The sequence below is a fragment of the Coturnix japonica genome, chromosome 2 (genome assembly GCF_054131305.1).
Source record: "Coturnix japonica strain WE chromosome 2, WE-NBRP24, whole genome shotgun sequence".
NCBI lineage: Eukaryota > Metazoa > Chordata > Aves > Galliformes > Phasianidae > Coturnix > Coturnix japonica.
Window position 1 is genome coordinate 19,872,917 of NC_140664.1, and position 20,496 is coordinate 19,893,412.

General features: G+C 42.6%; 1 protein-coding gene across 2 annotated transcripts in view; it reads right to left on the reverse strand.

Moving 5' to 3' along the window:
* LAPTM4B (lysosomal protein transmembrane 4 beta) overlaps positions 1–20,496 on the reverse strand; it is a 63,079-nt gene that overhangs the window by 2,087 nt on the left and 40,496 nt on the right. The gene's annotated exons all lie outside the window — the stretch shown is intronic.

Sequence of the window (20,496 nt, forward strand, 5' to 3'; positions counted from 1 at the left end):
AGCTGTGAGAGGGAAGACATTCATTCCCAGAAGCCCCTCCAGTAAATACTTGAACATCTGAAAGAAATTAAAGCGGCTTTAATTGTATATCAGCCAATTTGCAGGAGGCCAGGCAGCTCCCTAGGATGTGGGAGATGCAAGTTTAAGCCACTAAGGACATACAAGGGTTTTGAATCAAGGCTTCTGCTTCTTTAAGCCAGCATGTTAGCTGTCGTGCAGCTTTTAATGACATCTGCACTGACAGTAAGTAGCTTGCATGTAAAAAAGTGACAGAGCACTTGGTCTGCAAATCCCAGCAGGAACTGAGGGTAAAATAGATGTCTAAACAAAGATATAGTTTGCATTCCCTACAATATCTCAATAGTCTGTAAAAATAACACTTGTGCTGCATTGGCAGAGATACTTTACACAGCTGAAGATCAATTATTTGTGATGGTATTTCCAAAGTTATAAACATCCCTTCTTGGTCATTAAAGGGCACATGAAGCTGAATGTCTAAACATGCAGAGAGAAAATCCTGACTCCACTAAAGTCAATGGAAATTCTGCCACGAGAGGATTTCTCCAGTTTTTAAATAAATTGATAATAATAATAATAATAATAATAATAATAATAATAATAATAATAATAATAATAATAATAATAATAATCTGCTTTCTTCAAAGAAACATTCATAGTCACTTAGTTTGGACCTCATCCACAGCATATTAAAGTCAGTGGGAGTCTTTCTATGGATTTAAGCAGACTTTGGATCTGTTTGTAGGATGGTTCCAAGCATGAATCATATAATACTTATGTGGGTTTACAAACGTGCACTGATGGCTGTGTTCAAGTACATCAGTGCACATGATCACTGGATTACAAAAGATACCTTGGCATCTTCTGCTCTTAATCAAAAAAGTTTCACTATACAGAAAAGGAAATTGTCAGTCATTGCTCGTTATTAATTCCATATGTTTGAGCTTCTAAATGCAACGTATGATGCACACATCAACTGCAGCATCTAAAAAGCTCTATATTAAAATGAATTTAATACATTATGTCAGGTTAAAAGGGTGTAAACAACTTATGGCAGGCCACTTATCTAATTAAACAACACACACAACTTTATAAAATACTGTGATAAAAATCGTAAGTTACAACGTAACCTCAGTAACCACCAACCCATGCCTGTGAACACTCTAAACCATGCCACTTCTTGAACACCACCCTATTCCAATACCTCACCACACCTTCTGAGAAGAAATTCTTCCTAATATCCAACCTGAACCTCCTGAGCTGCAACTTAAGGCCATTGCCCCTTGTTACCTGGGAGAAGAGGCTGACCCCCACCTTGCCACAACCTCCTTTCAGGCAATTATTGTAGAGAGTAATAAGGTTTCCTGTGTGCCTCCTCTTTCCCAGATGGAACAACCCCCAGTTCCCTCATCAGCTCCCTGTAAGCCATGTGTTTCAGACACTGAATTAACTTTGTTGCCCTTTTCTTAACATGCTCCAGGGCCTCAATGTATTTCTTGCAGTAAGGGGCCCAAAAGTGAACACAGCACTTGAGGTGCAGACTCACCAATGTTGAGTACAGAGAGACAAACACCTCCCTGCTCCTACTGGCTGCACTATTTCTGATACAAGCCAGGATGCCATTGGCCTTCTTGGCCACCTGGGCACACTGTTTACTCATGTTCAGCCAGCTGTCAACTAATGTGCCCAGCTCCTTTTCCTCCATGAAGCTTTCCAGCCACTCTGCTCCAGGCCTCTAGTGATGCATGGGGTTGTGACCAGAGTGCAGGACCTGGCACTTGGTCTTGTTAAAGCTAAAACAACTGTTACATCAAAATCACTACTCTTAACACTGTGGTTACTGTCATTGCGCTAAGTCTCCTGAAGGATTTGCTTTTTTACTCCCTTCACTTGTACAAAATGAAAGCTCCCAGGTAAGAGAAGTTTTCTAGCAAAGCTTTTTACCATGCTATGAAGAGGTGAATGTTCTGTTTAGTTCTATGGACCCAAAACTCATATGTACATCACTAACCCCAAGGAGCCTCATCAAGTGCTTTCTCAACAGCTTCGTAAGAAGTGAGAGGAGATAGGAGCACCTAAAGGAGACACTTTGGAGAAGCCATTGGCTGTTCCTAAGGCATCTGAACTGCCACAGGAATATTCAAGGCATACAGGTTATTAATCAGGGAGACTATTAACGAGATCCAGAAGCGTTGCATTAAATTATCTACAGGGTAAGGCCAGAACGTTTGCAAATGTCTGTAATGCTTATAGTCCCTTCATTGCTGGTAAGGTTTATTTGTCTTAGCTGTTCAGTCAGTGATGAATTTACAGGCTTACTCTCCAGGGATTTTTGTGTTTAAATATTTAAATACCCCAATCTTGCATTTCTTTGACATGAACAGAATCATGAGCTAAAAAAAGAATAAGTGTATATATTAAGCACAATTCAAAATCACTTTGCCTAACAGTGTTCGAGTTATATTAAAAAAAATAAATATATGGGATGCTTAATAAAGATTCATATGTATGGACATGATGGACAAAACTTGGAGGAGAGCAGACAGAGTTTATGGAAAACACGGCACCATCTGGGACTCCAAGTATATCACGTTGTTAGTGTAGTAAAAGCCTTTTAATCTAATTTAACTGTTTTACTTTCAGTCAGTGTTTTTGTTACTGTTACTTAATCATTTGTCTAGTAATCATTCAGATTCCATGACCATTCAAAAAAACTCTTCAAGCACTCTAATCAAATAATATACATAAAACAAAACAAAATAAAATGCGTTGATGAAAAACTTAACATGAGCCAGCAGTGTGCTCTTGCAGCCTGGAAGGCCAATCATATCCTGGGTTCCATCAGAAGAGGGGTGGACAGCAGGGAGAAGAAGGGGATTGTCCCCTCTGTACTGCCCTTTGTAAGGCCCTCCCTCGCTGAAGTACTGCATCCAGGTCTGGGGCCCCCAACACAGAAAAGATGTAGAGCTTTTGGATAGGGTCCAGAGGAGGCCCATGAAGATGATTCAAGGACTGGAGCACCTCTCCTTTGAAGACAGGCTTGTTCAGCCTGGAAAAGAGGATGCTGTGGGGAGACCTCATTCCAGCCTTCCAATATTTAAAGGGACTTTATAAACATGAGGGAAATCAACTTTTTGCAAGGGTAGATAGTGATAGGACAAGGGGAAATGATTTTAAACTAAAGGAAGGGAGATTTAGGTTAGATGTTCAGGGGAAGCTTTTTACAGAGAGAGCAGTGAGATGCTGGAACACATTGCCCAGAGAGCTTTGTGGATTCCCCATCCCCAAATGTGTTCAAGGCCAGGTTGGATGGGGCCCTGAGCAATCTGATCTAGTGCTTGATCTAATGGTTGGCAATCCTGCCTGTGGAAGGGACGTTGGAACTTGATGATCCTTGAGATTCCTTCCAACCCAAGCCATTCAATGGTATGATTCTATAACATGATAATTATAAATCTTGCAGCTCTGTTTTTGACAGGAACAGTTTCAGGTCATTATTTAGAATCAATGTAATGATTAGATAAATAGATAATTAGTAATTAGATAGAATCAATCTATGATTCTATGATTACTGCTAATATTTGCTCTGCCTTTTCACAATTAAGTCAATTTTGGCCAAGTGTATTTCTATACAGAAGCTGAATTATCTCATCTTGTTACCACTTACTCTTGAAATGGTAACAAAAACCTCAAGGAAAAGATAATTCCATTTGAATTTTCATGGATTAATTTATACTGAACTAGATGAAATGAAAATAATAATTTTAAATCTCAGTGTGATGTAATGGAACAAGATGAGTGCCTTGGTCATAAACTGGTTATTCCAGCAAATCATGCTCTCCAAAGCCTAAAATGGAAGCCAGTAACAGTGAAAGGATGAATTCAGAAGCCAGAGAAGTATACAGAAACACCCTATTCAGTCTTATCTGAGAACCTAATTAGAATGGGTACAGCCTAAAATAATTAATGAATGACAAAAGCATAAGTATACTTTGGGTCCATGGTAACCCCAGGGAAGAAAATGCACTAAGACAACTGAAACATTTTGCTACTTGGGCACTACATTTGAGCATTTCATCACTTGTTCATTGCTCTGGAACTAATGTTTATGGACTGTCACTTGAAAATTACTACAGTGAATAAATACAGAGGATACATCTTATGGAACTCATTGATTCCTGTGAAGAAAAAGCCTGTGTTTTTGTGGCTAGCCCAGCTAGCACATTTGAAAGGTTAGGGTTCAGTTCCATTGGATGCCTAAAAACCAAAGGAAAAAAGCACCTAACTTCTTTCACAACCCCTGTAACTGCATTTAAGAATCACATAGGGTTGTAATATCATCCTTTAATATGCAGCCAGAAAAGGAGGTGACACTACTCACTGTTTGTATAATGTGACATAAACATTGCCCAGAGACTGTGAGATTAGAGCTCTGGGGGCTCCCAAACCAACAGGTTCAAACCCACGTCTCCAAGTTCTCAGGTGAGTTTCTCAGACACAGGGTTACCAGTTAGGCTGGAAGGCCTATTTCCCACCCTTCTGTTGTCACAATGAAGCCAAATATGAAAGAATCTTTGGGAAGAAAAGGAAATACGACAAAGTGTGACTCTGTAACTCCATAGTTAGTACTTAGGTGAGACGGAGAGTCCTGAGAGCTGGGCTTTGCTCCCAGTGCCATTTAAGCATTTGGTAATAAGAATCTTGTTTTATAGCATGCAGGAATAATCCAGATGTAACCCATAAGAACTCTGGGTCCTTACTTAGCTGGTGTCATCCCTCTTATTTGGATAATTGTATTACATAAGCTTCTCTCTATTATAAAGAACATGACCTTCACTGGGAGAAATAATTACCATATGAGTTTCTCAATAGCTATAACACATTTAGTTAATACAATCATATGTCATTTCTTTCTTTATTTTTTTTTTTACATCCTAGTTAATCTGTTTTGGGAGAATAAATTTTTCAAGTCATTATTAGCAGCATGTCTAAAAGGAAACACAGGGAAATATTTGTACATTCAAATGGTTGGAATTAATCTTAGCACAAAGCTTTTTGGGGGGCAGGGGGAAATTGCATCATTTCAATAATCCTTCCATATCTTTTTGCTATTATTTCCCCATTAACCTGAACTTTCACTAGAAAGTTTTTTTTTTTTTTTTTCCCTTCAGGATTTGTGCACGTTCTCTCATATAGTTACATGTATTCTAGTTTTAACTCAAGATCCTGGATCTGTTTGGTGTCCAGTACATTTGTAGAGGACAAAATGTGCTCAGTCCTGTATGAGTAAACTTAAATATTTGAGTAATCAATTATTTCTGCATTCTTGAGAGCCTGACCCACAACTCACTGAACTCAATAGAAATCTTTGGATTACATTTTCCCCAAAGCTGTATGTATCCTCCTCTGAGTGGAAGGGTACAATCATACAAACAGCTTCTGGTTTGAACTGCATTTGGGCTGGCAACAATGCAAAACCTTTGTGAATTCCCACGACAAAATACCTTGTCAGTGTCTTGTTAGAAACAAACCCTGTTAGAGGCAGCTCTGCAATTCTTTTTCAGACACCTTCCAGAACAGACAAATATATGCTTGATAATGTCAAAAAAAGAAAGCTACAGATTAAAAACTTTTCCTGTAAGTGCTGATGATGGTACTCAGTATTCAAGATGTTTTTTCACACTTTCGTTGCCAGACACATTAGCCCCTTCAATCTCCCGTCTGTAAACCCAGGATTATTATATAAAATATAGACTAAATTTGAAAAACAATATTCTATACATCAATCAGGATAGATTAAAAAAAATTGTAACAAATACAAATTTACTGTAAAGTGATTTAAATTCTGTTTGCTTCAACAACTGCTCTGCGAAATGCAGAGTATCACTTCTTCATAAATCTGGAAGGAACACGTGCTTGGACTCTACATCATAAGAAAGTGATTATCTTCCAGTTCTCTGTCACCCAGAGTAGCACTCCCATGGCACAGCAACTTCCAGATTTACTGTTAAAGAGCCCATGGGGCAATGGGGATACATTTCAGGGGTTCACAGCAAACAGTACCTAAGAGCTATTCAATGAATGCTCCACTTCTTCACGCTAAAGGACTTCACACTACATCAATACACAATACATAACCAGAGGCATATGACCGATGCATGATTGAGTAGAATTAATGTCATTGCTACAGCAATTCAGTCCTGATCCTGCCTCTGACCTTTTGAGGTTTAACAAATAATTTGACTTTCTTATATAAAGATTTCCCATTTGTAAAGCAGGAACATTATTTGAAACATCTTGAAAGTATCAATCTAAGTAAGTATATATCTGCAGACAATTTGACCTGAATCTAGAAATGTTCACCCCCAGTGCCTCATCACAGCTATAGTACACTGCAGTACATCTCATTCTCCTGCAGCAGCGGCCTCGACTTCCCAGACACTCAGGCCATTACCAGGAATCTCTGCGAGAGCCACATGCAGATATCATGATTACAGTAAAGAAATTCTTTACTGAGAGGGCTGTGAGACACTGGAACAGGTTGCCCAGTAAGGTTGTGGATGAACCCTCCCTGACAGCATTCAGAGCCAGCCTGGATGGGGCTGTGAGCAACCTGGTCTACAGGGAGGTGTCCCTGCCTTTAGCACTGGGGTTGAAAATAGATGATCTTTGAGGACCCTTCCAACCCAAACCATTCTATGGTTCTATGATTCTATGATTCTATGATATCCAGGGAGGAGAGAGTGCAAAAGGAGTATTTTGTCTCATGCAGCTGATGTAAAAAGTATCAGTAGGTAGAGGATTTCCTTCCTGTTTAATTAGGGATGGAGAGTAACCACAGAGTGAATAATAGTAGCCAGACAGAGAGTATGTCAGAGCCAGAGCAGGAATCATGAAGTGCAGTTGGGTAAAAGTGCTGAACCACAGGAATTTCCTTGTCCAGGAGCCTCTGTCCAGCATACAGTCCCAGCACAGCGATGGGAGGAGAGCTGGAACAGGCTGCAGGCTGACATAAAGCATTACTGCATGTCTTCTTGGCTGAGGCTGACCTTTTAGCCCTTTCCTTTCTGAATTCAGGATGAAGTTACTCTTCAGTGTAGCACAGGGCTGATGCATTGGGTTCAGGGACAAGTTGAATGTGATCTGAAGCTTCAAGCAACACAAGCCCAATTGCACTTTACTCTGGGTTCATTCCATCTCAGTGTCACCATCGTGAGATCAACTATCTATCTGTACCAGTCCAAGGATGTAAAAGTATAGGTTGATAAATGTACGGGAGTTACTGTTCTGTGGTCTGAAGGAGTTTCCAGACCACAAAATGTTGTCCAATCACATTTTCTAATTTCATGCTGACTTCTTTGCTTCCCTGTGATTCACCCAACTAAAAGGAGAGGGATTTCCTTCCACAGCTGTGGTGCCTCCAGAAGCCGTTAACTGCAGCCTAGACCACTTTCATCTGTGGGGAAGCAAGCAGACAATTTACAACCAGCACAAAGCCCTGAAGCTGAGGAGGAACAGCCCCCAGGCACCAAAACTTGCAGGAGCCACCCAGGTGGAAGCAGCTTGGCAGAAAAGAGCCTGGTGGTCCTGATGGATACAAAGTTGAACATAAGCCAGCAGGGGTGGGACAGATGGTCCAGTGGGCCCTGCCAGTCTCAGCCATCATGGAGTTCTATGATCTAGGTGTTACATGAAAAAAATACATCCTTTGGTTTGCTATGAAATCTGTCACTTGATATTTTATTGAATTTCCCCTATTTCTTTTGCTAAGGCAGAAAGACATTTTTCCTTGTTCACCTTCTTTGCCACTTGTGATTTTAAAGACCTCTGTCACATTCTTCTCTTGTTCTGTCTCTCTTCCAGCTGAGGATCCTTGCTGCCCTGCAGGGCAGTCTTCACTTAATTCTGTAATACTAAGTAACTTGGCAGTTTTGAGTCCAGGATAAAGTAGATTTCCAAGGCCAGGGACATTACAGAAGCAGGAAAGGTGCTGGAGAGGGAGCTGACCTCAATCTGAATGGTGCTTCCTTCACACTCAGGAGACTGCCAGGCTACTTCCCCTACCTGATTTCTGCTCTTCCAATTGAGTCAATTATGCCATGGAAGCAATTCATTTTCTTTGCTGCTTATGAATATCTGTAACTGAGTTGGCTGCTTACCACATAAATGGATGCTCTGGTCACATGAGTGCAATCAAAGGAACCACTTCTGAGGAGGGTAGAGAGAGATGTTTACAAAAATCTTCCCATCTGCTTATTTTGCCTTCCTCTGTCTTCAGAAAAACAACCTCTGGATACAGAGCCAGAGTTTCATATCAGTGCCAGATAACATTTAATATCAAATGAGAAATGTTCTACTTCGCTGTATTCACGGATGTGCTCGCTTGAAAAGTTTGCCCAAAACGTTCTAATTAATTACTGTTGGTTCAAGCGTTTCATGATTCACTATCTGTCAAATCCCAGGAAACCTTCCTCTCAACATGGACAGGAAGTATTGTCATGTTTATATGTATGCATTTCCATTGGAAACCACACTAGAATGATTGCAGATGGAATAACTGGAAGCAGACTAGCTTGGAGACAACTTGTAACTGAATGAGTGAGAAAGTAGGCCTCAGTGCTGCAAAATCATCTGCATGGAGTTAGAGTTGATAGTTTTTACTTTCCACAAAACTGCTTATTTGTTTATGATTTATTATCATTTAAGCCACCAGCTCTCCAAGACACCGTTTAAGAAACATTACATGAGCTTATGCATTTCTATAATGAAACAACAGTTTCAGTGCTGCAGATAGATGAATAAATGTATGTATTACTAGGGCACGGCAATATTTAGAAGCAGATTGTGATTGCTCTTGCATGGGAAGAAAATTGGATTGAGGAAGCTATTGTCTATTTTTTCATCGTGCACAACCTCATAAAAGTCATCCAGAATAATGATGTAATTATACTCTCTGTTCAAAGCATGGAGGGATAGTGCACCTCAGGCCACAGAAGCCTTTCTGCATCTTGGCCAGCCCTCTGCTGCTGCATCTCCCGTTGTGCGTCATGATCTTGTGTGGACCGAGTTCATCATTCACGCTTTCCAAATGCATTTAGTGGATGAGCATGTGATTCCTAAGGGGGTACTGGATTGCATGTCACCAGTACAGATGACTTGGAGAAGTACATTATGGCTCAGTGTAACAAATGGTTGATGCGCTGACCTGAGTGCACACACTGTGAGAGCACACTAATCTTTCAATGGACATTTTTATTACTAACATCCACCTCCAGCCTTATCACCCCTTATGATTACATTTGCTCCCACTCAAGAATTTACAAGATGAAGTTAACCTATAGATAGATCCCAAGGGGCAGCCAAATTGTTTAATAGCAACTGTCATCTCCCAGGGGTGTTGTTATCAGGTGTGCCTGCACTACAGACAGAATCATAGAATGATTCTAGATACTGCTGGAAAGGCTTCCATCTTATGTTTATATCACACCTATCTGTGGAGGGATGTGGGGTGTTTATAACAAAATTACTGTAACACTGCATTAAGACTACAAAGCGCTGGTGTCAAGAAAGGTGATGAAGTGACAGCTTGAGGGAAAAGTCTTACGTTTATGTAGAAATATCTTAACATTAGTAAACCACATTTGTAAAGCCCCTGTCAAACAGAAGACCGAGACTGTGAGCACTGTGCAGCTGCAGTGGAGGATGGAAGCCTTACGTTCATGAAGAGTCTTGAGGGAAGCTTGGGAGGAATGCAGTTACTCTACTGGAAGCTCTCGCCTTTATGGAAAATGAATACAGACTGGTTCAGAATTCACCAGAAGCTGCTCACTGCAGGAAGTCAGTCTTCTAGATAGCTGTCACACCCTCAGCAAAACAATGACAGCTGCACACTTCTCCCTAGTAGTCCAGCTAAGCTTTACTTCTGTGCGATCTCTAGGAGAACAATGCCACCTACTGAACCACCAGCGACAACAGCTCCCTCCCACCCAACTTAAGCTGAAGTCATTTCTGCCTCTGCAAAGTTTATGGCATTGGAGTTCAGGGGCCCAGGGCTAGAATAAGTGGGACGTGCAGGGAGCTCTTCCACTTGGCAATGGCCCGGCTCATTCTGAGCAAGGTGATGTGATGCAAAGCCAGCAGGGTGAGCTCGCTTTGGAGCTGAATGCAGCCTCACAGAAGGGCAGGGCTTCTAGGGCCGACCCAATGGCCCACTACTCTTCCTGGTTTGAACTGGGTGTCCTGGTATTTGCTGGGGTGTATTCAAGCTTCCTCCATGCTTTGTTACACTGTGTAACTACACAGGCTTGAGCTTGACCTGAAAAACTCTATACCCATATATCCTTGGCACTAAGAATTTAAGCTGTCACAATTTTTTTTGTTGCCACACTGATATATATCCTCAGAATCATACCGAAGACTTGGACTCATTTTCTGAAGCCTACAAGAGAGCAGCTGTCAGATGACAGTGAATCAAGCCTGCTAGAAAAATGGTCTGTAAAGGAACACTGTCAATTTATAAACACTCGTGGTCTTTTTGTTTTTGTTTTGGTTTGGTTTTTTCTTCCCACCGCATTACAACACTCTGAATTACTGAATTAAAAACAATTCGGAAGAACTAAATTGCACATCTCCTCTTTGTGTTTTTGTCTTTAATTATGTACAATGAGAACAGATCTCTCTCTTTCTAATGCAAAGCTCTTAGTGGTTTTGGGTTTTTTGTTTGTTTGTTTGTTTTTATTGCATTAGAGTCATTCCAGTATTTGAGCTGCAAATATCACTGGATATATTTTGTTTGGTTGAAACAAGATTATACTGAGGAAAACAGGTAAACACAGTTTTTGATCTTGTACATTTACTTGCAAGTAAATGTAAATTTAGTGATTGTAAAGAGAAATGAAAATGTTTTGGAAGCCTTACTTTTAATCTTAGGAGGGCATTTGCTCAATACTGACACCATCAACAGCCATTTCCAAGCAGCACAGCTGGCTTTTCACAGCAGGCACCTGGTAATAGGTGAGACCCATAACGAGAAGTTTGACTGGTAAACAACACTAAGCAACGGAGCAAACAGGCAGTATGAAGCACTTCAGCAGAGAATGCTGGATTTTAAGAAAATATCCTTACATAAACAAGGAAATATTAATAGAAAGAGCCGAGTATTGATAACAGGAAGGTTCCTATTCTTCCTAAAAATGAAGAAGGAAGAAGCAACACAATCTCTTCGTTAAGACTCAAGGACAATTGACAAGGGATAAGACTTCGCTGCAGGTAGAAAGTGAAATGCTGGAGCAGCCAAGTAGCTGTTTGTGGGAAGAAACAGGCTGTTCATACTTTTCTGCAATTCAGAGTCAAACAGAAGTAGCAGAAGTGCTTACATACATTAGAGAGATGTGACTGCAGGCATCCATGTGGGACCTGAACCCTTTGAAGATTCTCTGATTAAAGACACTGCTGTGGAAACGTGCAATTTGAAGTTCTAGGACCAATTCTGCAGAACAGACCCAGCCCTTGAAAACACTTTCAGGTCTCTAACACAGACTATTTTACATGTGGCCACTAATTAATCACCCATTTTACTGGGCAGATATGCTTGCATCCTTTTCCTGCTTCTTCTCTGCCTCCCTCTTTACCTGCTTTCCTCTTGCAGGTTTTATCAGACAGTTTCCACCAGGAAAGATGCAGATTCCCCTGCTTGCACTCAGCTGAGGCTCTGAGAAGGGCTCAGAGGCTTAGTCATGCATGCAGCATTCATTTGTGGTGTGTGCTCACTTTCAAGTACACTTGTGGTTGCTAATCAGTGGAAAAAAACTGCCTCTGATTTAGTGGCCCAGCCATGATGTTGTGTATACGGAACACTGCACAAGACAAACTACCTGGTGAGAGTTGCCAAGTTTTGGGGATTTTTATGATGCTTTATGGAAAATAACCTTTAAAGAAGCAATGTTCTCAAAGATGCCTTCCATTCAGGTGAGTACCTTCTCAAAACTGGCTCAGGATTTGGAAATCAGAGGTCCCAAAGATCCTCTTGGAACAAAAATTCTTGTGTGTTATATGTCTGTTTCTGGGCTCCATTTCACACTTTTGTCCATTTAATTGGCACAAGTCTAAGGATCCTTCTCTCCTTCTGTACACATACTAATCACCTTCCACACATGCAGAATTACACAATAACACAAAGACTGGCTCTTCCAACCTGCTGCTCAGAGGAATCATCCAGCAGGACTGAAAGACCTAACTGCGCTGCTGAAAGAGGTCTCCCTTTGCTTTGGGAAAGGGAGAACAAACAAAAGAAAGTGTTGGCAGATTAATTACAGACTACTTGGTTGATGTCAAGTCAACAGAACAAATACGTCTGTGCTAAAAAAATGCAAATTAACCATTGCAGATAAATGTGTATCAGATAGATAGGATTCATTGGAGTGATTCGGTAAAGTATGTAAGTGAGTAAATCCCAGCTTGAGGAGAGATATTTACAGCTTTACAGCTCACTGGCAGTATGACTGGAGATGAATCTTCCACTGATTAGTTACAGTGAGGGTTAAAATCAAACAAAATGAAATCCCCTGACTGTTCAAGAGCACAAAGAATCTATTCATGCTACAGAGAACAAATAACTTTGTGTAATCTTCTGCACTCGTAAATTGGCAATATCTCCAAACTGGACTGTCATTTCCATGGTAGTGCTGTCACAGTTTAAATTAGTGTAGTAAACTAATCTTCATCCATGGTGTGCTCAGAGCAGCTGGCAGGAAAAGCAATCCCAGATTGAGAAAGGAGAAAAACTGTGTTCAGGTTACTGTGGTTCATTGTGTGGGAGCCACCTTACTGCAGTGCCAAAATCTCTTGCAGCATTGGAAAAAGGCTTAGAGGAGGGAGATGATTACATGTTCCTGTGCAACTCTGATGCTGTTGTGACTAAGGTACAGAACTGGCTCCCCATTATCTCCACAGCTGGACCTGCCACTATTACCCCTTGGGGCATAACATGATATCATCAGCTGGAGTCCCCAGCCCAGCATCTACTGGTTCCCAAGCTGGATGGCATGGAGCCAACTTAGGTGCACTCCTGTGGTGTCGAACTTCGATCAAGGGCCATAGGAAAAGGATTTATCACCTAACAGAGTTAACAGGAACATCCCGTTCACAACCAGCAGTGGAGAGGACATGCCTTGCTCCAGATGGCAGGCTTGCAAAAAGCGTGGCTTAAACCACTTACACTGTATGACAAAATTCAGATTATCTGGTAGCCAATAACTGCAGCTACCAACTTAGTCACAGTTCACATCTATCAGCATTATTTTTAAGATCAAGGAAAACTAACTGGAAATTTCTGTGCTGGGAATTTGTCCCTAAAATAAGTCTATGCTTAACTTGTTCTCTCATGTTTTAAATTACATGAGAATTAAACCATAAAAGGAAGGGAGGGAAACAACCGAATATTAAGTCCAACCCCATAATTAACCTTAGATTTTCACTGCTGTTTGTGCAGATTGATACCGTTTCAGCTAATGCAGATGATAAGCTTACACATATATAAACAAAAAACAAATAACTCTCTGAATACAATTATGCCATATGGATAAAACCTACAGTTCTGTTGGAATTCACATGGCAGGTTTGATTCCAAATAATTATAGATTTGTTTTGAAGCATAGGGCAGAGATGGACCCACGTCTTTTAAGAAACTTGTAGTGTGTAACTTAAGGGCATGTTGGGGTGAGGGTCCATGCCAAAAGAATTCTCCCAGCATTAAAGAGAATGAAAACACATTGTTTTATACATGAATACACATCAGTGTGGAAGGAGTGTTATACAATTCAACAGACAAGAGTGACCTATCAGAACACTTCTCAATTTCTTGATGTTTCTTCAAGACTCCTAAAACCTCAAAAGTCCTCAGCTCCCAACTTTCTAAGCCCCATTCTTCCACTCTTCATTTTGATTTTTCTTTTTTTCCAGCTGTTTTGAGGTTGCTTCTAAAAATTATATGACAAGGGATTTTTGCTCACCTCTTTCACTCTGTGCATAGGAAAAAAAAAACCCATCTTTTCCAGCTCACCACTTGGTGGATAGAGAGAGAGCATAACCTTCTTGAATCTTCTCATTCAAAATGGAGAGTGGTGAGGATTTAGCCTTAAAATCTCTGTTATTCCCTGATGAAGTTTAGCAATAAACAAGATAGAAAGGCTGCTCAGGAGCACATCACCTCTTCCATCACATCCCTGAGAGCACTGCACTGGCAGGTGCCCATGGGGTTTGTCAGGGAAGAATGTGATTAAAATGGAGGGAGACTGTGAAACTTTGAGGTGAAAGAACTGGAGAGAAGCAGTCAGGCATGGGTTTGACTAAGCCCTGCTGCCATCCCAAAACCCAGGCAAGTAGTGACTATCTGTCCTTATGCCCCTTTGGCTGATCCTGAGAAACTCCTCCTCAAGAGCACAGCTCTTTAGCCCTTCTGTACTCCTGAACTAGAATTTTGTGGTGAACATGATGGTTGGCTGAGAAATCCCAACCAGTGCTTTCCACAGGACCTGATCTAAGGCCATTGCATTGAGTTTACTTACAAAGAAAGAACAAAAATACACCATAGCTGAAAGCAAGAGATTCTGACCACAGTCACAGGAATAAGTTGTATACACTGAGGAAGAAAGAGGAGTCCAATGGTCAGGGCACTAGCCAAGGGTGTACAGTCTTTCCCAAAACCTACATCTGCCAGAGCTGTCTTGTAAGATCAAGATAAACAAAGTTAAATTAAAATCTCAGTGCAAGAATACGCCGTCTGTATAAAAGTATATGTAAGGGCTTTATTTCCTCACAGAAATACGAGGAATTAAAAGATGAGGAGGCAGCTCAGATCCCGCTGGTAGTTATATGCATAATTACAGGGTAACTACAGAAGTACTGAGAGGAGTTTAGTAACCACATATCTCTGAAAACCAAAGTCTTCTGATTTGCAAAGGCAGCAATGCAATACATGGTTTTAACATGGGTTTTAATAAGCCTTGGTAAGTTGAGTTTTTTAGATAGCTCAGCTGGCATTTTGCCACCAGTGAGCCTGCCAGCACTGTGGCTTGTGTAGTCAGCAATGTTTGAAGATGAGTTACAGCTACCCACAGGCTGAACAAAGGAGCTATCTGTCATGGTTTTGTAATTTTGTAATTTTGCTATCAGTATTCCACATCATAACATCATGTCAAGTATGGATACTTCTGTTGAATGTGCAGTCCACAGAAGAAGACTACATATCCCAGAGAACAACAGGAGTAACAATAAGTCACGGGACCAGGACTCTATATAATCTCGTTCCCAGGCTGGAGTGCCCTCCTTCTTCTCTCGAACTTCTCGGAGAGTGGGAAGCATTCCAGCCGTGTCGCCTAGAGTTCACAGTAGGCCTCTCGGTTTTCGGAGACTCTCTCTCTCTGTTTCGTTCGATTTTGTTAGCCTTAATTATATTATATTGTGTTATCTTGTATTTCGATATCATATTTAGTAAAATAAGTTTTTCCTCCTTAGATTGTCGCTGTTTTATCCCACTCCCCTTTTCCCCCTCCTTTCCGGGCCCCGGGGGGGGGGGGCGTGGGGTGGCTTCCCCTGTCACGGGCATAGGTAAATCTAAGTAACCCGTGACAGATTTTTTGGTGGAGAATGCGGGCATAGAGCTTTTTAGCTTTTAGAACAACTCTCTCTCTTTGCTCTTAAAGAGCTTCGTTACGGGAGTGTTCGGAGTGTTATCTTTCCGTAGCTGCTCACGGAGAACGTGACCTTGAAATACCAGACAAATTGTCAACATTAAGGGCTGCTGCACATTCTCAGCATTGCTATCTAACTTTTGTGTAGAAAACAAAGGGATTTCTTTCTCCCTTAGAGCAAAGCTAGCTAGCTCTGACTTTTACAGAGCCTGCCAGCTATGAATCCACTCTTCATCCCAGTTGCTCTGTTTAAGGGATTGAAAGCAATTATGATCTTCTTAAAGTATTGGTCAACTATTAACACCATAATTTGGTGTTGTGGAATTGTGCAGATATATAGCCTAATAAGGTGGATACTGATGGAGACACCTGCCTGGTACTTTTACGAGATGTGGTATGGTCAGAATTTTGGCATCTACACCTCAGATGCAATTGTGAATCTTACTAACACTTGCATCCCAGATGGAACAGGCAATTTTACAAATACTTGCATCCCAGATGGAACAGGCAATTTTACAAACACCACCATGTTTAATTCATTGTACAGGCTAAAAAAAACCCTTTTTATTTAGGTTGTACTCTCAGATTTCCACACGCTTTTCAATAACTGAGATAGGGTTCATACTTGCATTCATGTTATCACTATCAATGCATGCATATATGTTCCTATGCATTCGTTCTATGCGGAAGTCTCCTCCAGAACCAGAGAATGATGACTGGCAGGGAATATGGAAAGGTTTAGGAAAAGTCTTAGAAGCATGGGGACCCGCAGTGTCATGGGATTTCACTCTTGAACACCTAAGGGACCCTAAGAAATTAAGTGAGTATTTGGGTCAGAGATCTAAGGAGGTAAACCTTATGTGGGGTTTGGCTTATGCATACCGTGCTTTGTATCATACTATTCTGGAGAGAGAGAGTTTCCGATCTGAGATTCAAGCCCAAGTTAATTCTGATCAGTCACAGGAGGCATCAGTAGCAATATCAGTTGCCCCTGTGGAAGGCAAGAAATGGAAACGGGTGTCCACGCATCTAGAACGAAAAGAAGGAGAAGCACAGGGGGGGGCTGCAGAAGACCCAGGTGCCGGGCATGGAGCAGTACCGAAAAAAGCAAAGGCAAAAACCAAGAGGCATGAAGAAGAGACTGATGATGAGGAGGAAATCACCTATTGTCGACCTCTGAAGCTGACTGAAATCCAAGGCTCAAGAAAGGAGTTTACACGGCGTCAAGATGAAGGTATCCTTGCTTGGTTGCTTCGCTGCTGGGACAACGGGGCCAACAGCTTGTCTCTAGATGGTAATGAAGCTCGCCAACTAGGAAGCATTGCCCAAGATGCAGGTATCGACAGAGGGATTAGCAGATGTTCGGATGGAGCTGCTACTCTCTGGTTGCGGCTGTTAGAAGCCGTGAGAGAAAGGTACCCCTATAAGGATGCTTTGAAGCCTAAATTTGATAGTTGGAATACCGTCCAAAAAGGTATTCAGCGCCTGAGGGAATTGGCCATGGCGAAAATGTTGTACAGCCCTGATCCAAGCGAACTTGACCCTGAGAGAGTGAGGGCCGATCCTGACATGTGGCAGAAAATCACAAGTACAGCACCAGAGAGAATTGCACAGTCATTGGTATCAGGATCTAAAGGATTCGTGGACAGATGGCCCCGAGTTGTTGAGCTGATTATAATGCTTCAAACCATCGATCAGCAGCTCCCCCAACTGCATGCCGCAGTTTCTGCCATCTCACGGCTAGAAAACCGAGTAGATGAAATGTGCAAGAAATTGTTTCCATCAACTAATTGTAATGATCCCGTAATAGTATCAGAAACAACTGATGAAGGTCAATCCTCGTACGGGCCACCAGGTCTAATGAAGGATCTGATCAAACTAGTCCAGTCCTACTCCCCACCTGCATCATCAAAAGTCTCAGCTGTTAAACGCACACGCTTCCCAGCTCGAGCAAAGAACAACAGTACGATTGCACCGCGTGTTTCCATGTGGCGCTACCTACGTGACCGTGGAGAAGACATGAGGAAGTGGCATGATCAGCCCACGTCTGCACTACGAGCACGGGTGAAAGAACTACTAGACATACCAACCACCAGTGGAGTTGCTCCAGTCATCACAGGTAACCAATAGAGGGGCCCTGCCCTCAGTCAGGGGAGGGAAAGGGATAATAGAGTTTATTGGACTGTGTGGATTCGATGGCCTGGCACATCAGAACCACAGGAATATAAGGCGCTGGTGGATACCGGTGCACAGTGCACCCTAATGCCCTCCAGTCATGAAGGGACAGAATCAATCCATATTTCTGGAGTGACTGGGGGCTCTCAAGAACTGACTGTGCTGGAGGCTGAAATAAGCCTCACTGGCAAAGACTGGCAAAAACATCCTATTGTGACTGGCCCAGGGGCTCCATGTATACTGGGTATTGATTACCTCAGAAGGGGGCATTTCAAGGATCCTAAGGGGTATCGATGGGCCTTTGGGATAGCTGCTGTTGATATGGACAACATTAAGCAGCTGTCTGTTTTGCCTGGCCTGTCAGAGGACCCGTCTGTTGTGGGGCTGCTACAAGTAAAAGAGCAGCAGGTACCGATTGCTACAAAGACAGTGCACAGACGGCAGTATCGCACCAACAGGGATTCCTTGCTCCCCATTCATGATTTGATTCGCCAGTTGGAGAATCAGGGAGTGATCAGTAAAACTCACTCACCTTTTAACAGCCCCATATGGCCAGTGCGTAAAGCCAGTGGAGAATGGAGGCTGACAGTAGACTACCGTGGCCTGAATGAGGTCACACCCCCATTGAGCGCTGCTGTGCCGGACATGTTGGAACTCCAGTACGAGCTGGAGTCAAAAGCAGCCAAATGGTATGCCACCATTGACATTGCCAATGCCTTCTTTTCTATTCCTTTGGCCGCAGAATGCAAGCCACAGTTTGCCTTCACCTGGAGGGGCATTCAGTATACTTGGAACCGTTTGCCCCAGGGGTGGAAACACAGCCCAACCATTTGCCATGGGTTGGTTCAAACTGTACTGGAACAGGGTGGTGCTCCTGAACACCTGCAGTACATTGATGACATTGTTGTGTGGGGTGATACAGCAGAAGAAGTTTTCACAAAAGGAGAGCAGATAATCCGGATTCTTCTACAAGCTGGCTTTGCTATTAAGCGAAGCAAAGTAAAAGGACCTGCCCAGGAAATTCAGTTCTTAGGTATAAAGTGGCAGGATGGACGTCGTCACATCCCAGCAGATGTGATCGACAAAATCACTGCCATGTCTCCACCAACTAGCAAGAAAGAGACACAATCTTTCCTGGGTGCAGTGGGCTTTTGGAGGATGCACATTCCAAACTACAGCCTCATTGTAAGCCCCCTTTATCAGGTGACGCGGAAGAAGAACGATTTTGCATGGGGCCCTGAGCAGCAGCAGGCTTTTGAACAGATTAAACAAGAGATAGCCCGTGCTGTAGCCCTGGGGCCAGTACGGACTGGACAGGATGTAAAGAACATCCTCTACACTGCTGCTGGAGAGAAAGGCCCCACTTGGAGTTTGTGGCAAAGAGCCTCAGGAGAGACCCGAGGCCGACCCCTGGGATTCTGGAGTCGATCATATAAGGGGTCTGAAGAGTGCTACACTCCAACTGAGAAGGAGATCTTAGCCGCGTATGAGGGGGTTCGGGCTGCTTCCGAAGTAGTCGGGACTGAAACACAGCTCCTTTTGGCACCTCGACTGCCAGTGCTGAACTGGATGTTCAAAGGACAGGTTCCCTCCACCCATCATGCTACCGATGTCACCTGGAGCAAGTGGATTACGCTGATTACACAGCGAGCGCGAATGGGAAACCTCAATCGTCCAGGAATCCTAGAGGTAATCATGGACTGGCCTGAAGATAAAAAGTTTGGAACATCACCAGCAGAAGAGGTATCACGTGCTAAAGAGGCCCCACCATACAACGAATTACCAGAAAATGAAAAGAAATATGCCCTATTCACTGACGGATCATGTCGCATTGTAGGGAAGCATCGCAAATGGAAAGCTGCTGTGTGGAGCCCCACACGACAGGTTGCAGAGGCCACTGAAGGTAAGGGAGAATCAAGTCAGTTTGCAGAGGTAAAAGCTGTCCAGCTGGCCTTAGATGTTGCTGAACGGGAGAGGTGGCCAATGCTGTATCTTTATACTGACTCATGGATGGTGGCAAATGCCTTATGGGGGTGGTTACAGCGGTGGGAACAAAATAACTGGCAACGGAGGGGAAAATCTGTTTGGGCCGCTGAACTATGGAAGGACATTGCTTCCCGAACAAAGAATATGGTTGTAAAGGTGCGTCATGTGGATGCACATGTGCCCAAAAGTCGGGCTACTGAAGAACAACAAAACAACCATCAGGTAGATAAAGCTGCCAAAATTGAGGTGGCTCAAATTGACTTGGACTGGCAGAATAAGGGTGAATTATTTCTAGCTCGATGGGCTCATGAGACCTCAGGCCATCAAGGAAGAGACGCAACATATAAGTGGGCCAGAGACCGAGGGGTGGACTTAACCATGGACGCTATTGCGCAGATTATTCATGATTGTGAAACATGTGCCATAATTAAACAAGCCAGAAGGATGAAACCTCTCTGGGAGGAAGGGCGATGGCAAAAGTATAAATATGGGGAGGCGTGGCAGGTTGATTATATCACCTTGCCACGATCTCGCAGTGGTAAGTGTTATGTACTCACTATGGTAGAGGCAACCACTGGGTGGCTTGAAACATACGCAGTACCCCATGCAACTGCTCGAAACACCATAT